Source organism: Crotalus tigris, unplaced genomic scaffold (assembly GCF_016545835.1).
Source record: "Crotalus tigris isolate CLP2741 ecotype Arizona unplaced genomic scaffold, ASM1654583v1 scf7180000018183.1131761, whole genome shotgun sequence".
In the NCBI taxonomy this organism is placed as follows: domain Eukaryota; kingdom Metazoa; phylum Chordata; class Lepidosauria; order Squamata; family Viperidae; genus Crotalus; species Crotalus tigris.
In genome coordinates, this window is record NW_024096870.1 from 190,024 (window position 1) to 216,859 (window position 26,836).

General features: G+C 38.2%; 1 long non-coding RNA gene across 3 annotated transcripts; it reads right to left on the reverse strand.

Moving 5' to 3' along the window:
* Positions 1-4,147: 4,147 nt before the first annotated feature.
* Positions 4,148-20,989, reverse strand: LOC120310434. 3 transcript variants are annotated; one of them, XR_005557355.1, is made up of 4 exons: positions 19,988-20,986; positions 19,085-19,848; positions 10,469-10,498; positions 4,148-4,374 (listed from the first exon to the last, which is right to left on the reverse strand). It is a non-coding gene; the product is annotated as an uncharacterized LOC120310434 (long non-coding RNA). The 3 variants fall into 3 exon arrangements; XR_005557353.1 differs by lacking the exons at positions 4,148-4,374; positions 10,469-10,498 and adding an exon at positions 14,210-15,173 and having other exon boundaries at positions 18,636-19,848; positions 19,988-20,989; XR_005557354.1 differs by lacking the exons at positions 4,148-4,374; positions 10,469-10,498 and adding an exon at positions 14,210-15,173 and having other exon boundaries at positions 19,988-20,985.
* Positions 20,990-26,836: the final 5,847 nt, after the last annotated feature.

Genomic DNA, 26,836 nt, shown 5'->3' on the forward strand with positions numbered 1-26,836 from the left:
CAAGGTTGACTCAGCCTTCCATCCTTCTGAGGTGGGTAAAATAAGGACCCAGATTGTTGGGAGCAGTATGCTGACTCTGTAAACTGCTCAGAGAGGGCTATAAATCACTGTGAAGTGGAATATAAGTCTAAATGGTATTACTATTGGTATTAGGAGATAGCCAAAGCTGTAAGAATTACTTATTTTTTGTTGTATATTTTTATCACCAGCAGTCTACAGCCTCCATAAACTCTTGACTTTTTAGTTAAAATCCAGGAAGTGAAATTGCCTTGTTAGGTTTGTTCACAGAATAGTACAGGGTAATCCTTTATTTATGACCATAATTGAGCCCCAGAAGTCATTGCAGTTGTTAAGCAAGCCACAATGGGCCCTGATTTGATTTTATGACCATTTTTATATTAGTTGTTAATTGAATCATATGGTTGCTAAGTGCACCATATGGTCATTAAGCAAATACAGCATATCCAATAAGTGCCTTTTGGCATTTTCTGTGGAAAACAGCAAAAACAATCATAAGATTGCAACCAATCATAAATGTGAGCTAGTTGCCAAGTGCATAAAATATGATCACATGACCATGGAGAGGCATGATAACTCTAAGGATGGGTCATAAGTAACTTTTTTTGAGTCTATCATAACTTTGAACAGTCATGAAGCAAGCAAACATTAAGCAAGAACTATCTTTATGAGTACCAAGGAATGAGGGAGTAATAGGTTATAGAAAACGATAACAGTGGCATTCCTCACTAATTTCAGGAATAAAGTGAACCATAGCAAGAGGAATTCAAATGTAATTCTCAGCTATTCTGAGAGTTATGTGCTGTCACAATGTAGGAAACCCTGAGAAACTCATGGCAGATTTGGCCACAGTATTAGCTTAAAGTGGCTAATCATTGCTTATCAGTTTCGCTTTGGAGGATTTCAAATTATTCATGTGATAAGTATTTCCAGTTGAAACCCCCAATTTTCTGTACAAAAGATTTTTTAAATCTGTCTTCAGTTACATCTATATTAATATTCCATTTTTTTCATGATTGCAAAACATCTATTCTCTCTTTTGATTTTTTATCATTTTTTCTCCATAAAAAATGCATGCAGAAACATACAACCACTTACAAAATTAAATTAGTGTATCTCTACTTTGCTGTCAAAGGTGCTGCTTACTCTCCCAAATGGTTCTTGGAGTTAACAAAGAAAAAGCTTCGAAGCCCATATGGCTAAGGTTACATTTGTCCATATTTCAAGAGCAATGAGTAGAAGTAAGCTTAAAGACTTCTAAACATATGTTATTGATCTTTAACATCCAGCAGAGTGAAGTAATAGTGCGTATGTTGTGAACCTCAGATGTCACTGGGAACTACACTTGATATTTATGTACAAATGTTTTTCCTTTTCCTCCTTTCTTTTGCTGTCACTCCTGCTTTTGAAGTTGAGTGTCTCAGCTTAGAGGCAGAATCATTTTCCTACAAATGCTGTTTTGTATACTGGTAGTACTTGCACAATGCATGTAAAATGTATTTATATTTAACATTTGCATGCTTCCCTTCTTTGATAAAGTGTTTTCAACATAGTTTACAAAGTATATCTATTAATTACACAAGTAGAGCAATCCTATCTTTTGCTTGTAGGAGATATTTGGTTTAGGAGCGTTTTGAAGTTTCCAATTTTCTTCTGAAGTATGTGGAGGAGGACAGCTTATTTCTATCTTTGTGACTCCTTTCTGCTCATTTTACTGCACTCTTCTTCAATTATATACAACAGAAAATAATAAATTTAGACCAAAATTTTAGCTGTGTTAAGAACACCACAGAAGGCTGTGAGCTCTGATGCTTTTTCAGATAATCTGATTCCTCAGACCAGGCACATCCAAATTTAGTAAAATGATTCTCTTAGTTTACTCCCACTAGCCTCAGAGAAAGAAAAACTCATCCATTTAATATTGCAACCCAAATATACTTATGTACAGGAATGAATCTTATGAAATTTACTCATGAACAAGTGAATCTTGCTGAATCTTTGACTTATGTTTTTCTCATTAGTGACTTTGTGACACATGCCATTAATGACATCTGTACTAAATTATTTCCATTAAAGTAATGAATTTTGCTTGAATGGAAAATGTGAATGATTGGAGAACAATTTTCCGCCAATTTTCAGTGGGAAGGTAATTAAACAAGAGTGTTAAACTTCTAATAGGGACAACATTTTATATTACTTACTTTCCTCTAATTTTAGTTCTATTAAATTACTTTGGATTTTAGAATACAGTATATACAGTCTATTTTAATATCTGTCATATGTTGAGTACAGCAACAAAGATGATGTATTTTTTAAAAAACTTTTTTAAAAATACTACTTTCAATCCTTACTTGCCTTTGTTGTTCGCGCTCCCTTCCTTTCTTTCTTGCTTTCTCTAGCTCTCTCTCATCTATCTATTCCTTTCAGATCTGAGATTCATACCAACTCATTTTTTAAGACAGCTTTCTGCTTTTTTTAAATGGGAAAGTTGGAACTGAAAGTTCTGCTTAGACTTCATTATTTTTCTTGCTGCTAAACAAAAACATAATGTTGTGTTTATGGCCTTGAGCTATTTTCCCTTGAGCTATTTTCTTTTTGTTGGGGGAAGGAGAGGGAGGGGAAAGAAAGCTAAAAAAACTAAGAATCACATTTTGGCCAGTAAGGATTTTAATTTCCGCCATATGCATTCCATATTGCAATTTATATAGTCTTTGATGTCCTGTATCCATCCCACCCCAGCTCTCCAATTGCATGTTAAGACTTGAAAGCTAAACTTATAGAAAAAATCATTTCCAAAGACCCATTTACCCCACATACCCCACTCCCTGGTCTTGGGGAAATATTAGCCCTAATTGTCTTAAACACCAGAGAAGTTTAAATACATGCTCCTCCAAGTGTTCACTTAGAGATGGTTTGACCTGTCTTTATGGGACTTACTCTTGTAAGTTTGCTTAGGGTCAAACTTTCTTTATTCCACTTCTGTCTGCCTTAAATTGTTTCCACACCCTCTTTTCATCCATCCCCTTCCATTTCTGTAACAGATTTGATAATGGGGTATGCAGGACATTGATTAATAGGATACTTACAGGAGACAAAGCCATTCAGCTGGTAAATACAGCTTATTTCTAATACTGGAGTACTCAGTATTAAAATTATAAACTGGCTTATCTCCTATAAGTAACCCATTGTCCTGGGATATAGCAAACAATACAGTCCCATCATCATTGTTGAAACAAGGTTCATCTGTTGATGTAGTCAATTTCTATATGTGGAACTGAAAGTGAAAGAAAAGTCCCAGTGCAAAATGTCTTGGATGTCCCATACTAATCCTATAGATGACCCAGGAGCAAATTTAATGAAACAAGAGATGGCTCATTTAATTGGCTATATTCCCTCATCCCAATGTATCCATTATTAATCAATAGAAAGGAAGGTACACCTTATAAGTCTTATACCTACATCTTCAACCTACAATTGGCTGCCAATGTAAGGATCCTTTCACTTATTTAAATGGTCTCAGTCCTTTTACCTATGTATGCATATCTTAGATCTGCAATTAAAAAGTTAGCATTACAAGAAAAATTGTCATCTCTAATTAGAATTTGATTGCTGTGGGATTATAAATAAACTGGTCTCATTGTTGCAGTCTCTTCCTTGAGGGGAAAAACTACTAGGTCTTGAGTATTCCTGTGTCAATTGCTCATTGCTGGGATGCAACATTTGAGGCTTCTTTGAAAGCTTTGTACACAATGAATATATTCCTACTTAGCTCGTAGAGTTTCCTAAATTCCATAAATGCAGATCATGTGCAGATATCACCATCATTCTTTCTTTAATGAAAGCCAAACATTACAACAGAAACTCATCAGGCTTCCATAAGGGTGTACCAAGGACATTTGAGAGGAATTAACGGCTAGATAATTAATCTGGGTTGACAGCACACACAGACTTAAGAATCTACAAGTCAATCTTCAGAGACCCTAGCAGAAACATTTTTATATCATTAGTATTACTATTTACAGTAATTCCAGCTGGTGGTTACTCCAGAGCAGATGATAGTAGTAAGAGGATACAATAGTGGAGAAGATGATGCTTGTAAGACTGTTGCAACAGAAATAACAAAAGTCTGTTTAGATATTATGAGTTGTACTTTATTAAGTACCTTCAGGTATTCTAAACATTTTGCATATGATTTGGTCAGCTTCAGATTTCTGAAAAGGCTATTCTCCTCTTTTACAGTAAGTTAGCTAAGACACACTACAGTAGTAATCAACTTCCCTTGACTGAACTCAGAAAAGTAAAGCAGTCCATTAAGTACTTGGAAGGAAGATTAGGAGGAAATCTCAGGACTTCAACCTAGACAAGAAAGTAAAAAAAAAATCTGTAAAAAGGGCAGTGAAAAAAAACCACTTCTTTACTGTTGTTAAGAAAGCTATGTTAACATATTCAGGTAGTCTACGGGTGTGTGTGTGTGTGTGTGAATCTTCACCTTATTCCTATCATAGAACTGGAGATAGAGTTGTAAATAGTGTATATAGAACTCCCAAATGGCTTTTTTCAACCTCTTCCACACACTTGGTTTGAGGTGCTCCACCTTCCAGTGGCATGGAAGGTGGAGAACCAATATTCTCATGACAATGAAGCTCTGAGCCAATTTATTTCAGACTTAGCTGTGGCATGGGAGGAATGCTGCAAACCATTAATGCTGAGATATGGGGAAAGCGGTTTCCCATTGGTGAGAATTAGGGTCTTATCCTGTCTCCTTGCTTCATCCCCTCTTCCCCTGAAAGTTAAGGGTTAAGGTCATGCCTTGTTACTACAGTAAGTCACCTTTTGTTTTTATTATTATTTAGCAGAGGGGCAATTTTGCAGTTCTCCCTCAAAAGGATTGGCTTTTTCTCTTTCTCAGTGACAGTGAACACAGTGAGATGGCAATGACTGATAACTATTACTTTGCTCTCTGCTGGTAAATGCCTAGGAAATATCAACATTAGAAGGAAGGCAACAGTGAGGACACTCATAGGGAGGCACAATGTTTAGACATTTATGCCACTCAGAGTCTTTATTGTCAGGCATTTCTTGAACAAGGCCAAACTAATATACAGTATAACATATAATAGGAATCTGCTCTTTCAAAATAATCCTGCACAGTTTACATTTATTTTTATTTATTTATCAAATTTATATGGACACTCATCTCGCACAAAACATACACTAAAAAATGAAACATTTCACAAAACCAAATTAAAATGATAAAACATAAATAAAAACAAGATAATAGGAGAGGAAAACATCAAGATGGAACACATGATGCAATCAGTACAAAGGCTCCCTGTCACCAGGGGAACCCCCAGGCCTGTGGAGAAAACCAGGCTTTAAGGGATTTCCAGAAGGCCACAATGGAGTCTCCTAAATCTTATCATATGGAACCCTTTAACCCAGCAGTCCCCAATCTTTTTGGCTCTGCAGACCAGGGGTGTGGCAGTGGGGGAGGGGAGGATGGTTTCATGTGTCCGTCTGCTGCTTGCACAAATGGAATTTGGCACACCTGCCTGCCGCTTGCACAGCCCAGTTCTCAGCAGATGGGGGGTTGGGATTCCTGCCTTAACAGATGGGATGCCCAATATGCCTCACTCCTGCCAGACCCAATAGAACAGGCAGATGTAATTAGGGACATACAATTTCTCAGATAACCTGGCCCATCTTGAATTGGACCTGAAATCAAGCTGGTAGCCAATGCAGCTCATGGATCAGAGGTATAACAACAATAGAGATAGGGTAAAATGCATAAACTTCCTTTAAAGATACATAATTTTGTAGTAAACGATGAGAGATAAAACACAGCACTAAACTACAGCTGGTGATAAAACAGAGTTATATTTATTTATTTATTTATTTTGCTTTTATTATGAATAACACAAAAATAAAAATGAAAAATATGCAAAATTATAAAGAAAGAAGTATTTTTTTAAATGCAAGACTTATATTCATGAGCTAATTTACATAGATAAGCATTTTGTATATTGCTATTAACATTAGCAATGTGGGGCACTGAATAGTTGGGGCAATAATGAAAAAGAAGTCTTTAAGCTTTTGGTAAGCTGTAAAAAAAACACTTCCTTGTCCCAATTTTCTAGGAATATAATTCAAAACAATATAAACTTCTAATTCTGGGAATACTGTTATGTTTATGTGAATGATGCAAAGAATATCACTTCCCAAATTTCTGATATTCAAGTTGTATGAATTGTTGCTTCTGTAGCTACATGATATACATACAAATGCATGAGACTATACATTTATAAAAATAAGTATTTTTATTCACACACCCATATATTTACACACCCATATATTAGATATCCAATGAGACATCCTATAATCCTGTCTTACTCCCTGTTTAACTGAGAAGGGAGCCAAGCATTCTTTTTATTAAGCGTTCTACTTATTATCATCATGTTTTACTTTCATCATGAACCACTTTTATTACCTTTACCAACCAATCTTTGACTCCATATTTGTGCCAAACATATTTCATTCTAGTCACTTTAACATATACTTTCAGAAAATAAAAAAACCACTAATAAATCTTATCATATTCATACATTTCTCAATGGTCTGTATAAATTCTGCCTGCATATAGAAAATTAAATATTAAGGTGATGGATAAGATTACAATACATGCTGGTGTTTATTTTTCTTTTTACTTATCACTAGACAATTCAGGACTCATTGAATCACCATTTCAGATATTTCCTTATCTAAACAAAGTAACAGAACAACAACAGGCAGGCAAAAAATCAGTAAGAGCAGGAGCGACTTCCAACTTTCTGCTGGCTTCCTCATTGACTTTCCTTGTAGGAAGCTGGCAGAGGAACATTGAAAATGACATTGACATGACTGCAGCTGACTATGGCACTGAAGCAGCCACAACTTTGCCAAAGATGAGTTCCATAGGAGTCATAGTCATAGATGCATTATGTAAGTTAGCGTACGTGAGAAATGTTGATGAAAACACTGTTGTTCTATGATGGCCTGTTTCTCCCAATTGAAGGTTACAATCAAATAGACATGAGAGTTTTAGTAGTAAATTGATAAATAAGACTAAAGTGGCAAAATAATATTCCCAAGTTCCTACCCTTATTATGTGTGGGATGATAATACGTGAACCTTGCAGCAGATTGAGGATAGCTGTGGTTGATCCCACTTACAAGTTTGTTGTTCAAACTGTTCTGTTTGTTCTATGCTAAGATGGAGTCTTCTAATAAAACATGTACATTTCATTAGATTTACACAAGGCTGGGCTCAAGCCTTTTTCTCACCAATCTTTTAATAAGCACTTCTGCTTTGTTTTGGATGAATCATAGTGGAAGCACATAATAAGATATGCTGCCTCCCAAATGAATCCCTATCTCTTGGTATTTGGGGCAGTTATATGATTTCTCCCCTTCTCTATTAGGACAATCTGTCAACAGCTTTGAAAACAGTTTATTTGTCTTCATTAGAGCTTCAGTGATATGACATTCCAAGGTTAGGAGAGAACCCAATTGGTTGGGATGATCTGAGAGCAGAGCACATTGCTGCTAACAGAAGGTTCTGTAGATGCAGGCAAGAGTGATGTGTGGGCCAGCCAACAAGATTATATGTGTCTCAATGGCCTCTCTACTCCCCAAGGAATCAATGACCTTTCATTATGTCACCTCTCAACCTCTCATTATCGCCTGATCCAGGTTCTAAAGTGAAGTGCTTATACTTCCAAAGGAGACTTGGACTGTATTATCCAAAGGTGCTTCTTAAAGGAACTGCCCTAAATGAGACTACTTCCAAACAAGTACATGTACTTAAGCTTTAAAAGGAACAAGTGTTTAATCTACATACACAGAGGATCTGCAACATCTCAAAGAATGGATCTTCATGTTCTCTGAGCTTGGTTGTTTTCTTGTAGATGTTTCATTATCCAAACTAGGTAACATCATCAGTGCTAGTAAGGAGTGAGGTTAGCTCTCAATTTATATTCTAGTGGCGCACCTTGTCAGTATTGGTGGGATGGTCTTGTGTAAGAATTCTATTTAAGCATAAACATCCTGCAGCAATTCTAAACAGCTGAAAAAGAAAACAGCTTCTATACAACATCTTCCAAGAAAATGGATATCAAACTTCATCAAAAAGTGCTTGACTACTCAACCAATATAGCACAATCAACATGTCATAAAAAAGATAACATTGCCATACATAAAAAACATCTCAGAAACCACCAACAGACTATTATAACCACATGGAATCAGCATAGCATACAAACCAACTAAAGCTCTCCAAAACATCCTAAGTAAACCAAAACACTCAGCAGCCTCAGAAGAAAAAAACAGGAGTCGTCTGCAACAGCCACTATGTAAAACAAACAAGCAGAAGACTAGCAGGAGGCATCCATGAACACCAATTAGCAGTCAGAAGACATGATGAAAACTCTTCAATTTCATAACATATGGACAAACTTAACCCTAGATTCAACTGAAAAACTGTGATCAACCTAAACCAATCCAAGTCCAAAAACACTAGAGAATTTCTAGAAGCCTGGCACTCTGACAAACTGGCCATCAATAAACAACGTCTACATTCTGTGTGCAAAAGAGAATCAGCAAGCCAAAAAGGCAACAAAAAGACCAAAACACCTCTCCACAATCAACACCCAGATAAGCATAGATTAACACCAAGATTAACATCAGACCAACAATCAAGAAGTAAACAATCCTGCAATCAAGGAACTGCCAAACAAGCTAACAGTAAACAGTCCAACCATAGAAACTCCAAGATCACTCCCATCAAAATTGGCAGGGCAAACATCTAGAATATAAACTGAGAGCAAACTCCACTCCTTGCTAGGACTGATGATGTTACCTAGCTTGGGTAATGAAACATCTGCAAGAAAATAACCAAACTCAGAGAGCATCAAAGACCTCTCCAGGCCATTATGTTACTCCTGAAGTGTATTTTGTTGAGTTAAAACATGCAAAAATGCAAGCAGACCCTACCATAGCACAGGAATAACACTAGGAAGAAGAAAACATGCAAAAATCAAGACTATATGTGGTTAATCTTTTATCTTAAAAGGGGGAGCAAAAGAGAAACAACAAATGTAGTGGGGACGATGGCAGTGGTGATGGTGAAAAGGAAGTGTAGCACTTTATAGACTCACACAATCTTCCCCAATCGCGGACTATTCAACTAGCAAATTTTTCAGCCAGTATGACCTTTGTGTTTTATTAATGTTGGCTGGGAATTCTGGGAATTTGTCCAACACATCTGGAAGGCACCAGTTTGCTGAAGATGGCTTGAGAGCTGATTTGCTGATCTGCATATGCTTCCTTTTCTATGGCCAGCTTCACTGATTGCATATTCTGTAGCCAAATGTAATGTCCATGACTATTTAGAAGAAAATTCCATAATTTCAATGTGGTTTACTCCCTAATAAGTAAATATATCATTACAGCACATGAAGGTGCCAAAAGATTCCAAACATGACTTAGGATTATGTAAAGAAAGCCTTTCTGTTGCATGTTGCTGTATTGAGAATGACAGTGTACCAGTAAATCAGTAAGGCTGCAACCTCTAACATATGTTAAGAAGTGTCTCAGTGAGTCTTTGTTCCAGATGAAAAACCACAAACAAATTGGGTTCCAATTCTCAGAATTCTCAGTCAACTCTTCTAGAAAGCACCTGACTGGGGGAAAAACCCTGATTTAAATTTTCCTTGTTCACTTTACATTCTAGTAAAGTTATTTTCAATTTTTTCTCCGTTTTTCATTTTGAGAAATGCTTTTCTTCATACTGGCAGTTATTTCCTGAGTCTAAACCTAATATTGACGCCAGACCAGAGGCAAACAGCAGCTTCCCCATTACCACCTTTACTGAGTTCCCGCCACTCCATCTGTGCCGACCAAGTATTTCAATGGGAATCCATTTTCCCACTGGAGAACTGGGATTGTACATTTGGCAGTCTGGGCCAAGCTAAGCAAAAATCCTTTTACAGGTAGTCCTCGGCTTACAAACACAACTGAGCCCAAAATTTCTGCTGTTAAGTAAGACATTTGTTAAGTGAATTTTGCCCCATTTTACTACCACAGTTGTTAAGCGAATCACTGCAGCTGATGAATTAATAATACACTTGTTAAGTGACTCTGGCTTCCCAATTGATTTTGCTTGTCAAAAGGTGATCATATGATCTTGGGACATAGCAACAATCATAAGTATGAATCAGTTGCCAAGCAATCTGAATTTTGATCACATGAGCATGGGGATGCTACAAAGGTTGTGAAAAATGATCACACTTAACAATCTTTTTTCAATGCCGTTGTAACTTTGAATGGTCACTAAATGAACTGTTATAAGTTGAAGACTACCTGTATTTCACAGAAGAAAAATGAGAGGTATGCTGGAAATTCCTCACATTATTTACCTGTCTGACACTGTGTCCTTCCAGGTGAGACTAAAAAAAAAAAAGCAAGATTGGTAAAAGTGAAATAAAATTGAAATAAAAGAAATAAATTAAAAAAATTAAAAAGGCTGCCTTCCATTAACCACTTTGAAAATTGTTTTTTAAATATGGGTGAAGTTTTGTTGATTGATTGTCTTTTTTACTCTTTTTCCTCCTTCAGTCTTGGGAACTAAAATAAGGTTTGCAGGCCAGGAAGGGACAGATACACTCAAAATAAACCCTGAATCAGTGCACATTGATTTAAGACATAAACATGAATTGCGGTGGAGAGGGAGGGTTACATGAATAGACTAAAGATGCCTTTCCTGGCAACTTCCACATGTTTTGGACTGGAAACCCCATAACTCCTCTCCCAGGGCGAGGGAGTTTGAAAGCTAGTAATCCAACTCATCTGCAATACAGATTGGAAAACCTTGAGATCTGCTGAAGAGAGGATTGCAAAAGAAACAAAGCCAAGAAGACATTCCTGCCCAGTTCTTTAGAGTAATCTGATAAAAGCAGTCTTGGAATTATGGCCTAATTTTGCCATAATAGGGAAAAATATTATTGATTGCTTGCCCTGTTTTTTTTTTTAAAAGTGTTATAGATGTACAAAACAAAGCAAATCCTAATGAATGCTGGATTTTATTTCCTTCTGGATTAGTGTTAGGGTACTTCAAAAGTACATATATACTCTCTTGACATCTCTTGTCATCTCTTAAATGCCTCCATTCTCAGTTTTCCAGCCATTGCTAGTTTTTCTGCACCTGTTCAAATGTCTTCTCCAAATGATTCTAAAAATGCTATGTTTCTAGCATTCTTCCACAATGATACCCTACAGCACTCCAGGTGAGATCTGACCAAAGCAGAATGAAGCAGAAAATTAGTTCCCTTAATTTGAAAATTACGCTTTGATTTACGCAACTAAAACTGCAAATACCATTTTAAATCAGGCAATACTTCTGGCTCCTATTTAGCATTAAATAAACTTACAATTCCAAAAACTTTGTTTCACAGGCATTGCTTATACATCAGTCATATCCTTCATTCTATGTTTATGATTGCATTTATTTTTAACTTCCTCTTAATATTGCACTCTATATATTGGATAAGAGTGTAGCCAACAGTACACACAGAATTTATGTCACAAAAAGTCTCTTTCAACCCTTAAAGGACCAGGTATTAGATTTCCAATCTGGGTAAATAAATCTAAATATTTTATGGATTGAGCAAAACTATATCTAGGGATATAAAAAGGGCTCAGATATCCAATGACTTTAGATGTTTCCAAATAATCTAGAATGACAGATTTAAATATTGGGTTTCAAAAGATCAACCATTTGTGAAACAGCATAAATTGTAAGATGTCAGCAGGAAACCTGAGGCTGTTTTGTTTTATTTGATTTCACACAATGAACTTCAAGAGACACCTTGTAGCCAATTCCAAAATTACCAGTATTAATATGCCATATCTTCCTACTTCTATTTTTGTTGTTTTTGTTGTTGTTGTTGAATTGTTATTCCATCATTTGATAGATTCAAATAATTGATTCTTTAGGCCAGCACAATCTTTAATCAGTTCACTGAAGTTACTTCAGACATGAAAGAACTTAGCATTTAACTAAATGTGTTTGCTCTTGTGAATAGTTTTAAATCCCAAGATTCAGTTAGCTGGAGGGTGAATTTTACAAGGAACTCTTTTTAGCCAACTTTGAATCAGGAATGTTTGTTTCATAAATTTCCACTAACTTTTTTTTTTTATTGAAAATTTTTAGATTTTACAAAACAATACAATTCCCTTCCCCGAACCCCCCCCAACCCTCCCCCGACCTTCCCAGAGCTGAATACAGGCTTAATTAAAAAATTTTCAAAAAGTCTTAAAACAAATATAAACCATAAACAAGTCTAAATACATTAATTAAACAAATTGTAAAATAGTTAGCAATAATATATGTATAAAAAAACAAAAATACAAGGAAATACAAGAAAATAGGAAGAAAGAAAAAGAAAAGAAATAAAAAGAAAAAAAGAGGAAAAAAAGTCTATAAAGTCTATAAAATATCTTACGTTTTAAATATAAGTTATTGAAAAGCTAAATAATATTTTTTTATATCCAACTTATATTGTATAAAGTCTATCCATTTTTTCCATACCAAAAAATACTTCTCTTGCGATTGGTCTTTCAAGAAAGCTGAAATCTTTGCCATTTCCGCCAAATAAGAAACTTTAAAAAACCACTCTTGCAAGGTAGGCAAAGATTCCTTCTTCCAACATTGCCCTACTAACAACCTTGCTGCTGTAATTAAATTTAACATCAATGTAGTCTCTTTAGTATTACAATCAGAAACAATACCTAACAAAAACAATTGTGGGGTAAATTTTACCCTTCTTCTGAAAATTCTTTGGATATTCCACCATATCTTAATCCAAAAAGCTTTTATATTTTTACATGACCACCAGATATGATAATAAGTAGCATCCAAACATCCACATCTCCAACATTTAGGCTGTAAGTCAGGATACATACGAGACATTTTTTGTGGATCAAGGTGCCATCTATAAAACATTTTATAAAAATTTTCCCTTAAATTTTGGGCTTGTGTAAATTTAACATTCCTCACCCAAATAATTTCCCAAATATCTAATAGAACTGGTTCTTCAAAATTTTGTGCCCATTTGACCATACATTCTTTGACTAATTCTGCTTCTGAATCCAATTCTACTAACACCCCATAAATTCTCTTAATATGGGTTCGTCTTTAATCTTTTATTTGTTTTAATAAATTCTCATCTTCTCTAAGTAAACCCACATTACGATCTATCTTCCACCTCTCCACTATTTGTCTATAATGAAACCATGAATAAATAATATTTTCATGTATTAAATCTTCCAAGGATTTTAATTGCCAATTTTTACCATCCCATCTAAGTAGTTGTGCATAAAAAACACTATCCATCTTGACTCCTCTCCTTATCCCTTCTATCGCATGCCCCGGTATAGCCCATAGTGGAATTTTAAAATCACTTCTATAATATTTCCTCCAGACCCGAAGTAAGGAAATCCTTATAATATGAGATTTAAAAACCCTATCAACCTTTTTATTAAAAATTAAATAGGCATGCCATCCAAAAAGTAAATCCCAACCCTCCAAGAGGAGTATTTCTACATTTGTTAAATTAATCCAATCACTTATTAATGTTAAAACCACAGCATCATAATACAATTTCAAATTCGGTACCTTGAGTCCACCTCTCTCACGAATATCCTGTATAATTTTAAGTTTTACTCTTGGTTTTTTCCCTGCCCAGATAAATTTGTTAATACCTTTCTGCCATTCATTTAAGTTAACCTCATTCTTTAAAATAGGTATCATTTGAAATAAAAAAAGAAACTTTGGCAAAACATTCATTTTGCTCTTGTGAATAGTTTTAAATCCCAAGATTCAGTTAGCTGGAGGGTGAATTTTACAAGGAACTCTTTTTAGCCAACTTTGAATCAGGAATGTTTGTTTCATAAATTTCCACTAACTTTGAATTCTTATTTTTTGATCAGAAAGCCACTCAAGTGTTTAGAGCAGTGGTTCTCAACATTTCTAATGCCGCGACCCCATAATACAGTTCCCCATGTTGTGGTGACCCCCAACCACTTATACATCACCAGGTGCCAGGGGCATGGCCAAAGAAAAGGAGGAAAAAATGGCGGACAGCCTTGTTTGGCGACCCCCGTGAAATGGTCGTTCGACCCCAAATGGGATCCCGACCCACAGGTTGAGAACCACTGGTTTAGAGAATGATTCACAATATATATATTGCATCTCTGTATTTTTAAATTCATTTCTTCATATACTTTATTTGAATTAGTGCTTTGCTTTATAATCTATTTTGACTGGTAGATCAAACACCTCTGGAAGGTATAGGAAGAAGAAGAAGAAGAAGAAGAAGAAGAAGAAGAAAGAAGAAGAAGAAGAAGAAGAAGAAGAAGAAGAAGAAGAAGAAGAAGAAGAAGAAGAAGAAGAAGAAGAAGAAGAAGAAGAAGAAGAAGAAGAAGAAGAAGCAGCAGCAGCTAGGGCATAAAGAAAGTAATTTATTCACCAGTTATGATCATTTGCCTCTATAATTGGTGCTAGGTAAAAATATGTCTATGAAACAGGGAAAGTATACTGCCTATTAGGTGAGCAGAGGTCATTAATTTTATCTCAGTTTCAGTAAAGGACAGATAGAAAAAGTTGGTCTAAAGACTAGGTAATAGTCTGGGGCAAATTCTTTGGAAATTCTAACTCTTGCAGCTGTTGTGCAGATTTTTTAGTTGATTTAAGAAATTATTACTTTCCCATCACCCTCAGATGATACTGGATTGCTTAGGGATAAGGAGCCAACAGAGCTGTGGAAATAAAATTAAGATTACTAAATATAAAATCAGTGTGATTGTCAGTTACAATAATGGCCCCAATGACCACACCTAAAAATCATTCTGATAAAATTTGCTAAGCAACATAATCTCATAAAGGGGGGAGTGGAAGAGAAAGAAGGGAGAGAAGTCTGAAGCACAGAATCCTTGGTGGAGTTTGCCAAAGGTAATTCCTTCTGATCCCTATAGGTGAAGCTCCAGTCCAAAGCAGACACAGTGGATGCAACAGTGCACTGGTCCCAAATCAGGCTGTATGTGCCGTGGATCTGATGGGGCTTCCTGTTTATTGAAGAAAAAAAAGTTATTTTGGAAATTAAGGTGTCAGGCTTTCTGGCTCTGCCAAAAATAAGAAAGCATTAAGCTTTCCAAAAGAATACATTAAGCCAGTGATGGCAAACCTTTTAGAGACCGAGTGCCCAAATTGCAACCCAAAACCCACTTATGCATCGTTGGATGCCAGGTGGGTGTGGCGCATTGGCTGGGCGTGGCTGTGGTGGTAACAGCAGATTGGGTGGGACTAAAAAGTTCAATCAATTAATTCCAACTTTACAAGATTTTTTTTCCCCACGAGAAGTTGAAATTGACTGATTGATTGAAACTTTTTTTTTTGTACACGGTGGCGGAGGCCTAAAGCGAAAAGGTTTTATAAAGCCCGGCTGAAGGCCTAGGACTGGGGCGACGGTGCACACACCCACAGAGAGGGCTCTGAGTGCCATAGGTTCGCCACCATTGCATTAAGATATTCATATATTCAGGAAAGGGGTTGATTTGGATATTCTTCCTTAGGGACTAAGACTGAATTTATTTATTTATTTGATTGATTTCTATAGCCACTCATCTGAGCTCATCTGAAGAAAGGGGTCAAAGCACTAAAAAACAAGGAACAATCAAGGACAGAAGCAACCTAGAGCTGAGGAGAAACTTCCTGACAGTGAGAACAATTAACCAGTAGAAGAGCTTGCCTTCAGAAGTTGTGGGTGCTTCATTACTGGAGTCTTTTAAGAAAAGCCACTTGCCTGAAATGGTATAGGGTCTCCTGCTTGAGCAGCAATTGGACTAGATGACCTTCAAGGTCCCTTCCAACTCTGGTATAGGGTCTCCTGCTTGAGCAGCAATTGGACTAGATGACCTTCAAGGTCCCTTCCAACTCTATTATTCTGTATAGTGACCCTGGACTGCATATATCATAAAGCAGGGGTCTTCAAACTTGGCCCTTTTATGACTTGTGGACTTCAACTCCCAGAATTCCTCAGCCAGCAACGCTGGCTGAGGAATTCTGGGAGTTGAAGTCCACAAGTCATAAAAGGGCCAAGTTTGAAAACCCCTGCCATAAAGCATATAAAAACAACTAAAAGAGTATACATAAAACTGTTACTATGGAATGTTAATATAGCCAGAAAATGGGGTCCTTCTCACACTTGGGGCCCAGGCCTGGCACACAACCAAGTGATGCTGAAATATTAATGTTAGGCGAGAGAGAGAGAGAGTTGACAATAAAGTAACCAAAAATATAAGGTACACTTACTCCTTGACTTACAACCATTTGCTTAGTGACCATCTGAAGTTACAACAGCACTGGAAAAAGTGACTTATGACCTATCCTTGACTTGCAATACTTGCTGAATCCCCATAGTTATGTGGTCAAAATTTGAGCACTTGACAACAGGTATGTATTTGTAATGGTTGCAGAGCCCGGGGGTGGGGGTGGGGAGTGTCACATGATTGCCATTTGTGACCTTCCCAGCCAGCTTCCATCAAGCAAATTCAATGGGATTTGCTTAATGAACACATGATTCACTTAACAACTGTGATGATTTGCTTAACAACCAAACAAATAAAAGGTTATAAAATCAGGTGTAACTCACTTAACAACTGCCTTGTATAGCAACAGAAATTCTGTTCCCAATTATAGTTATAAGTTGAGAACTATCATATAACCTAATTCCCTGTTCTTTATTGTCTAGGCCAGAGGTTGCAGACCTCTTGTGGACTTTAGCTCCCAGAATTCCTCAGCCAGCATAGCTGGGAGTTGAAGTCCACAAGTCTTAAAGTTGTCAAGGTTGCAGACCCCTGGTCTAGGCAATAGAAGTACTAAAAACTGCTGGTCATTAACTCTCACCACTGAGCACGCTGTTTGGGACTGCTGTAATATATCCATAGTTGGATGGCTGCAGGTCTCCCTGCTCACCATCCAATGAGGCTCCAACTCCATTTGGTCTTATTGGACACAAGTTGCTTTAAACAAATGGGCCCTGACCTCCATTAGGGATATTTAGGATATAGGAAAATTTCCAGAGACTTTCTCAACCATCACACACTGGAAGTGTTCTGTTTGCAATTGCAGTTGGGTAGAACCTTCTTTCAGGTGTAAGTGGTGAGAAACCAGAAGCTCTACCTTCCCTTCCTTCTGTCCCCTTCTGAAGCTGGTTCCTTCTTTGCCTGGCCCTGTTTCACAAGCCACCTGGAGGCTGGAGTGGCATAGTTTGGATTCCAGTTTAGAAGTTCAGCTAGGAATTTCAGAATTAAACCAAAAGGGGCAGCTGAATGTAACTTCCAACATTTAATTCTAAATTGGAGAGATTCTTGTTAAATGATTTTGGACGAGGTGAGATACATAATTTAGAAAGAAAAACATTTCATCCTTCCTCACCTCACTGCTACAAAACAGTGTCCTTTATGGTCTCTGTCTCTCAAATTCTCAACCTTTTTAAATACTTCCAAAAATATTTTTTACTCCACACATGGTAAGAAAATAAAATGTTCATTATTATATCTCCTATATCCCAACTTGGACTCATTCCGATCAATTCTTTACTATTTACAAAATATAGTAATCCTACTGATTTTTCAAAGAATATGTGCCAGAATAAGTTTTTTTTTAATAAACTCATAAAGTTTTAATGATTTCCTTTCAAATTAATTTAGTTCAGAGGTAATAAAAGGGAGGACTGTGTGAATCTTTCCTTGAGTTATACTAGATGGTTAGTTTTTTGATCAATGAAACCCCAAAGGTTTGTATAGTGATTCAGATCTCAACTGCATTTCCATTAATTCAACTCCTCCTAAGTCTGTATGGTATTTCTGAGTGTTTACGACTTAAGCATTTCACCGTCTTTGATTCATTGGCTTTCAGGTGTTTCTGGGATCTTCTTCCAATTCAATTTGTTTAATATTTCTACTTTGCCCTATATTGCATATCAAAATTAGGTTTTAAATCAAAGGATTGGTGAATAAAGGATGGTGTTGTTTTGTAGTTCTCCACAGTCCTAACAGAAGAAATGTTTTAAGGGGTTTGCTTCCTTATTTTAAATATCTTGCAAAAATCCACTTAAAACTAAATTATTTCAGCAGGTAGAGATTATTTGGAAGTTTTGGGAAAAGGCAAGATATTTACTTCAATAATTCTCCTTCACAGGATCTAAAAGAAACCTTCCAACAGGACCATCTTTGTCTCAATTGATCAGTTTTGATGGGTAAGTCTCATTCATGCCTTTAAATGATCTCTAAATAAACAGATAAATTTATATAGTAAAACAACAAGCCAACAATTTGAGAAAAGAAAAACTCAATGAATATCTGACTGGAAGTTCAAAAATAGCACTACAAAATAGTTTGCTTAAAAGAACTTAAAATCAGTTCTTTTATTTAGAAATAAAGACGTTTTATATAGACTGTGGTCGCCTTTTGATAACATCATGCACTATTTACTGAAACACCCTAAGGTAGCAATTGCAGACTTACCCCTCCTTTTGGAATTCAATCCCACTGCACTGTTACTGAGTCAGCCTGCATAGGATTGATTCTGCACATAGATTTCTGAATCGTTAATGAAATCTTCCACGCACAGCACCTCGTATAAATCAAGAACGGTACAGCTGAAATAACTTTGAAAAAGCGCAAGGCTTGCGGTGCGGTCTTTGCATATGCCAAACCCTCTTCCTTATCTATCCAAATGTTGCATGCAGCCGGGAAGCCCCAAAGACCACCAATGAGTAGAGAGTCTATGTAAAAGTCAACTATCTCTTTAATGGGAAGAGTATTTCTGAAATCTATGGGATTTCCAGCTCCCATAATCCCCAGCCGGGGCTGTGTCAAACCGTTTCAAAGACTCAAAAAAGAAAGTTGGGGAAGGACAAAAGGATAATCTCCTTTGATAATTTTGAGAAATTCGTCTGCTCTACGAAACTCACCCGTTTTTCTGCCTGGTTGCAGAGTGGAATTTATTTACAACCATCTGTAAAGCGGCTGGTAGGTTTCTTCGACTGAACTGGTCGAAAGAAACCATGAAAATTGCCAGAGGGTAAAGAGGGTTGAGAAAAATCCTTTTTCTTGCAAGCAAGACGGGACGATTAGCAGAATCCTTATTTCGGAAAGATGCTTGAACAGCACGGAAAGTGGATCCCAAGCCCGCCTTGAAATAATCCGACACCCTTTAAACCTCCCCTAGAGTTTGGACTAAATACCAGCAGAGCTTGAAGTTGAGGGGATTTCAAAGCACCTCTCCAGGCTCCAGGCTCCTCTTAGTGCTGTAGCCATTTGAATATAGAACTGCCTCCCGATTAGTCGCTCAACGCCCTTGGTAAGTTGAAGGTTACGGGAAGGTAGCTTCTGGTCTCAGGCCCTCAAACCCCGTGGCTGGCAGAGCCAAGGGACGGCAGGGTCGACAGCAGAGTCCTATCCTGTGTCCCGGAGCTCGATTACTCCGAAACCAGCCCAAACGAGTTCAGACGAATGTCTGGGCTGTTTGCAGTGGGGCCGTGTCATTCGCGGGCACGTTTCTTTCTGAAGGAAACAGCTTTGCTCGGTGCGTTCTTGGGCTGCCACAATAGCCGTGAATATCCCCGGGAGGAACTTATTGAGGTGACTCGTTCTGTACTTCTTCATCTGCTGAGTTAGCAGTCTCCTCATCCTGAAAATTCTCCATCTCAAAAAGCGGATTTGAAAGGAAATTTACCTGAAAGAGAAAGAAGGAAGGAAGAGCCTCGTTGAAGACGCGAGCCCTGGCCAAAAGCTTTCTCAAAAAGGAAATCTAGCAAAGAAAACTAGATGGTGGAGGGGAGACGAAAAGAAAAAGAAATGTTCACGTAGGTTACCAGCATTTGTTCAAACAGGCAATCCCTCAGCACGCCGTTCATGACGGGGCAGAGAAACCTAAACTGGCGAACTTTTCTGGAAAAGCGATCTCCCAAACGCGAGTTTGCAGAGGCGAGCTGAGAGGGGAAATCTCTCCACTGAGGATTGGTGGGCAGTGAGGAAGGCTCCACTTTGTTTACGCCTCTGCCCCCCCCCCCCGCGGCCACCGCGGAGCCCGTCGACGCCGGCTTCCAGCAACGAGATTTTAACGCTGTGCAGGGTCCCCCGTTCGTTGACGCTTGGGAGGTCCTGCCCAGCTAACGCAGCCACAACTAACTGCTCCCAACAGGAGACTTGGCGAACCAGCCCAGGGTCACAACTGAAAACAAGCACTCCTCAAAAAAAAAAAAAAAAAAAAGAAGCGGGGGAGGAAAAAGCCAAAGGCGGCCAGTTGTCTGATAAGAAATAAGCCTGGAAGCCTGGAAAAGCCAGAGCCCACCCAATTCCCAATCGCCAGGAGTTCAGGCTTGGTTCTGGATCTGTGTTTGCGTGTGTGTCCTTCTATTGCTCATTAAGCCTTCACTTCTATTTATCTGCTCTTTACAAGTAGCACGGGTCGAATTCTAGCATAAGAAAGGGCTATTCTTAACTTAGGCTCAAGATACCTTTGATTCTGTATGTCTTTTTCTTGCCTAAAACCACGCGCGGAAGGATCTGTCGGTAGAGGGGCCTGAAATCCCTCTAGAATTTGGAGCTTGATACAAGGATTGGTTAAACAATTTTGCAGAAGGAGGACAAGCCCCATGGACTTTCCTTCGACGACGCTGCTTTCTGCTGCTGCTATTAAGTGGGGGTAGCTGGGAATAGCAGCGTCTGGGGAGTTTTCTCATTTTTCTCGCAGGGACTAAAACACCCTGTTTCCACTGCTCCTCACTTTGCTACAGTCTCGAAAAGTTAGTTGTGTCGCAACACCCGAAATCCGTTCAATTGGCCTTCTCTGAAAACAAGGGGTGAAGGCTTGGCTTCTAACCTCCTCTACTTGTGCCTGTAGACCTCAGGACCCAGTTTAAAGCAGACTGCAGAAATAAAATCTCCCTGGGTTTTCTAAGGTGTTTAATTACCTGTTTGAAATTTCAGTTACTTTGCAATTCACCCAGTCAGAACACCTTCTAGGTAGACCTTCATTCGCAGACCAACAATGGGACTTGGGTTTAAGCACCAATATTATCAAAACAGACAAGCTTAATTATGGTTAGAATGCAAACAAGCTATTCAGGAGGAGGAGGAGGAGGCATTTGTATTGATTCTTGGCTCCTTTTATTCTAAACGAATCATGCGTGAAAAAGCAGTTTATGCTAGAGGAATGTGATATCTTTGAAAGGATTCCACCATAAATAAATAAATTTTATTTATTAAGATCTAGCACAATACAAATTGTTTCAGCAGACTGTTCTAGTTGTTGCTATTAATCATTCTCATCGTTGTTGTTGATGATGATGCATCTTTCCATCTGGATTTAAGTCAGCTCAGATAATTTCCCCTTGGAAGAAAGCTATTTAATATTGGGCTCAGTTTTCAGGTATGCAAACCAGAGAACTGACTGAGCAGAGACAGCATTCTGGGCAGGGAGGAATAGCCAAGTCAGGCCACATACCTAGATCAGTCTTTCCACAATGTGATGGTATCCAGTGCCTTGGGTGACAGAGCCCATTATCCCCTGTAACATGCTGAAGATGGTATTGACAATGAAATAAAATGGTAGGCCCTGCACTACATACCAACTGGGAAGCATCAGTTTGGTTTGAGAAACTGGCCATAGGGGGTTTATTGTAAAATATAAAAATACCCTTTTATTTAATTTTTACTCATTTATATTTCTTAGATTTATATGGCCATTCATCTCAACCAAATTTCTCTGTGTGGTTTACAACAATTAGATAATGTTTAAAAAATATATTAAAATTTAAAAGTAAACGGCAATCAGCATAGGCAGGAATGCATCTGGAAATTGTGGAGCTGCCTAGCTTTCCAAAATAAACACAGATATCGAAGAAAAGAAGGTGCAAAACCCATATTGCATGACTGTGTCTTGGATCTTTTATTCTAAGTAGGAATGGGAATATTCTTTATTGGATTCACACACACACACACAAACACACAAAATTAATTGTGTATATATTCAAAGTAGCAAATATTAGATTAACTTTGAATAAAAGTATAAAGGATCACACTGCATTCCTACCTGAACACAAGAAGCTCAGGGGACTCCAATTAGATTTTGAGAGATAGGAGATAATGTTTTTATGATTATGATTTAAAAATAAATATAAGTTTTTACTTGAAATGAATTGCATCACACTTATTGACTTTAAAAGAGCTGGATTGCATGATATAGAAATATTTCAAATAGAAATATACAGAATTGGTGTGCAATATATATATAAAGATTCTAAACAGATTCCTTGGAAAATGAGTCTATGAAGCTACAGCCTTTCAGATAAATAGCCTAATGCTTGCTGATATGAATTACAAATTACAAAACAACAAGCTAGGCAGGAACTTTCTTGCGGGTTTTCTCGCGCCCAGCGGTCTCCCATGGGTGTTGAAGAACAGACACGTACACGTGGTTTCCTCGGGATGGGAGCCTCGAACAAAGACGAAGCATCCCTTTTATTGTGTTATCAGAAGGCGGGTTTATAGGCACCTGGTGACCACCTTACACCAACCACATTTGTTATGACACAGCATATTAGCATATTACACGTGCCAACTTTGTTTTGCACACGCTACTATACAGCTGTTGCACACGGCACTAACAAACACCAAAACAACATTCCCTTGCACCGCACGGCACAAACTTGTTTACGCCAATCTATTTTCTCTTCTGACTTCCGCATACCTTGGCCTACTGCAGCTGATGACTCAGCCTAACAGGCCAGATAACCCAATAATTCCAACATCTCCTACTTTTCTGTTTTATTTAAAAAATAAGGAGGTTGCGCTTTATAGGAAGTCATCCTCAGTGTCGCTTGGCAAAGTGAAGGCTGGTTTGGTTAGCAAGGGTAACTGAACTGCAGTGATAGGTGTAGTTACTAAATTGACCTGTTGGTGGGTGACAGTTCCTGAAGATTACAGTTTATTGCAGAAAGATGGTTCTTCAGGAAATTGCATTATCATATCCTGCTTCCCAGGCGATGGGGCTGACTCTTAGAGTTTGGGTGGGGTATGCAGATCTTCTCTTTTGTCTTCTTGATTGCTCTGGCTCCAACTTTCTGATGGTGTTACATTTGCATCTGTATGGGCCTAGCTCTTGTTTGGGGCAGATAGATTTGGGGCCAGGTTTGGTTTTTAAAAAGTCCTTTTGAGGAAAAATATATTTTTCTGCCCTTTTTAATATTTCCTTCTGGGGGGGCTAACTTCCATCAATATCCCCACTTTGTGCCTTAAGTGTGTAAATATATGACATTAAAATTGATCTGGTCAGGGAGACTTGGTAGGCAAGCTTTTAAACTGTTAAGCAAAAAAAGAAAAAGACATTAATGGAGGCAGCAGAAAAGGATCCCTTTAGTGGCTCCCAAAAGGGGAGCTTGCAACCCATAAAGTTCTAAAAGTCAGGGCAAAATTTTGTTAGGTGGAAAAGAAATTTATAGTATCCAATATTCTGTGCCAATCATTTTCAAATGCTGGATGTCACCTTTAGCTTCCAGTCAGGTTTGTATACCTCCCAAAATTCTTCACAGCCATGGTTTTCCTTATTACATGACCACTGGCTGCCCAATTTCAAGGGTTGTTTCCTGCCTTAGCTCTTAATTCAGTGCATCCAGGTTTGTAATGTCCAATATGCCAGTCTATTAAATTTTCTTTAAATTGCACGTAATGAGTTCTAGGAATTCAAATCTGAGCTCAACAGTGCAAAATATTCAGGGCTGAAGTTTGGGATTTTCCCTGTTGCTTCCTTAGTCAGGGCATATGAATTGCAAATCACCTGAGGGGGCCTAGTTCCCTCCCCCTTGGAATCTGTTGGAAGTTGGTCCCACAAAGCTTTGGTGCAATAGAGCAAAAATCAGCCTGGGGGGAACTTTACTAAAGGTAGGTGGAGGGGAAAGACTCTGAATGGTGTGAATGGTGTGTGTGTGTGCATATGCAGCTATTTCTACAAAACAGGCAATACAAACATTCTGGAAAAGTTTTCCCTCCCACCAGATAGAAGTCCAAGATGTTCAGTATTTGTTCTGCCACATATTCCCATCTCTCCATTAATACATTCAACTGGCTTGTTACAATACAAATGGGGCAAGAAAGAAAAGTTTACAATGAGTTTCCACCCTCCCCCCACAGTCTTAGTTTTCTCTTCTGAGGCTTCACGTGGCACCACCTTCCTTCTGCAGCTCTCACAGGCAGCTGGGGAAATGGTAGGACTTGGGAAGATGCATGGTGGCTTTTTAGTGGATGGCTGGATTCAAACTCAATCCCATGGCTCAAATGGATGGAGGCAGCATCTGGGTCTGTGTGTTGTGCTTCCAAAGGCTTGGGAGAGGGTTTCATGGCTGAAAGATACAAGAACAAGGTCTCCCCCCCCTTTTCTGGACAGACTCTACCAGGAGAGGCAGACAAAAGGTTTGGAGAACAAAGAGCAGGAAAAGAATTGGAAGGGGGGTAGTTTGCAGGCAGTTTGAAAATGCTGAAAACTCCAAATAATTTTAAAAGCCTAAATTTTAAGGTGTGCAACTTGCCAAGGGTAGGAGAACATTTATTCTAAAATAGACCACATAGTTTTAGAGATTGAGAAATGATTATATATTTGGGATAAGAAAAGTTTCATAGTAGCATCACCAATAAGTGATAGGATACGAAAAGTAACTTTAAAAAGTAAATTTTAAGGTGTGCAACTTGCCAAGGGTAGGAGAACATTTATTCTAAAATAGACCACATAGTTTTAGAGATTGAGAAATGATTATATATTTGGGATAAGAAAAGTTTCATAGTAGCATCACCAATAAGTGATAGGATACGAAAAGTAACTTTAAAAAGTTATTTCCCCACACAAGCAGACTTGAGTTTCGAAAGGCTCTTGTAGATAGACACACAGAGAGAAGGAGGAATACAAACAAACAAACACAATTCTTTTTCTTCACTCTGTTTGTTGGCCAGACAAACAGAGTGAGGTTTTTCCTTTTTGTGGCTTATTTTAAGCAGAATTTCTAGCAGACTTTAAAATCCTTTTTCCTTTGGATTTGAAACAGTTAACAGTCACAGTTTTCCTAATTTAACCCACACAGACATTTTTAGGGATCCTCCTTCGGGCTATGCAAGGCAATTTAGATATACATATTTTAAGAGGAGGATCAAATCCCTTTTAGTGGGAAGCAGCAAATCTTTCCCATTGTTTTTCCTAATTTAATTATTGATGACTTGGTCAATTCCCTAAGTTCTGGGAGGTGCGCAACCTGAGGCTTAGAGAATTCTGTCCCCATACTCACGGTTTTGGGAGGGTGCTTCGTCTAGCTCTGACGACCGGCCCTGAGTTGCAGTGAGCTCTTCCGCTGAGTAAGTAAGAGGATACCAAGAGATGTAATATTTTGGGAGGGTGCTTCGTCTATCCTGACGACCGGCCCTGAGTTGCAGTTTTGGGAGGGTGCGTCTGACGACTGGCCCTGAGTTGCAGTTTTGGGAGGGTGCTTCGTCTAGCTGACGACCGGCCCTGAGTTGCAGTACCCAGAGACGTGCTCAGAAACTTGAATCACGTCGGGGTCACCATTTGCGGGTTTTCTCGCGCCCAGCGGTCTCCCATGGGTGTTGAAGAACAGACACGTACACGTGGTTTCCTCGGGATGGGAGCCTCGAACAAAGACGAAGCATCCCTTTTATTGTGTTATCAGAAGGCGGGTTTATAGGCACCTGGTGACCACCTTACACCAACCACATTTGTTATGACACAGCATATTAGCATATTACACGTGCTAACTTTGTTTTGCACACGCTACTATACAGCTGTTGCACACGGCACTAACAAACACCAAAACAACATTCCCTTGCACCGCACGGCACAAACTTGTTTACGCCAATCTATTTTCTCTTCTGACTTCCGCATACCTTGGCCTACTGCAGCTGATGACTCAGCCTAACAGGCCAGATAACCCAATAATTCCAACACTTTCTGTTTTCTAGAGACAATTTTGTGGGAGGAGGGAACGGAGGGAAAGGGGTCATCCAACACACTTCAATTATTATATGTTTGTTTTGGTGCTTTTGAATCAGTGTAGCTATAAATCTTAAACTTTACGGCACCTCATGAAAGCAAATATCGTATCCCAAGTTCTTCCAAATCTTAACTGAGCCTAATTCATTTAAGAATATCTACTTAACCCCAAATAATTCTTTTTCAATCAAATTTAATTCCAATAAACATCTGGAATCAAAGCACACCTGTTTCATAATTCTGACTTTCTATCCTTTGGGCCTGCATTTTAATAAGTTCTTGAAATACCAGCTGTTATAGACACATAGATTTGTGGATAAATTTATAGTGAAAATGTCTCTAGAACCATAGTATCAGGGATTGAAGGAAAAATGCTACGGGCAGCATGGAGACCATTTGTGTAAAGTTGGAGTAAGTTAGACTTTGCTGAAGTCTAGAGCTGAGGAAACAGACGATTGGACTGGTGATCTGCACCCAAGGATTCTGATTTAGTTAGCTAATTGTTAATTAAACTATGTCAGAACTAACCCAGTGCTAAATCTAATATAGTGTGCAGCTCGATTCTTTGCTGGGGGGCATCAATCAATCCAAATCCGACCCTACTATCTCTTTTCGAGACCTCAGATTCTGGGGGTGGGAATTTCCTGGGCCCGAGCCCCGCCCTACCCTT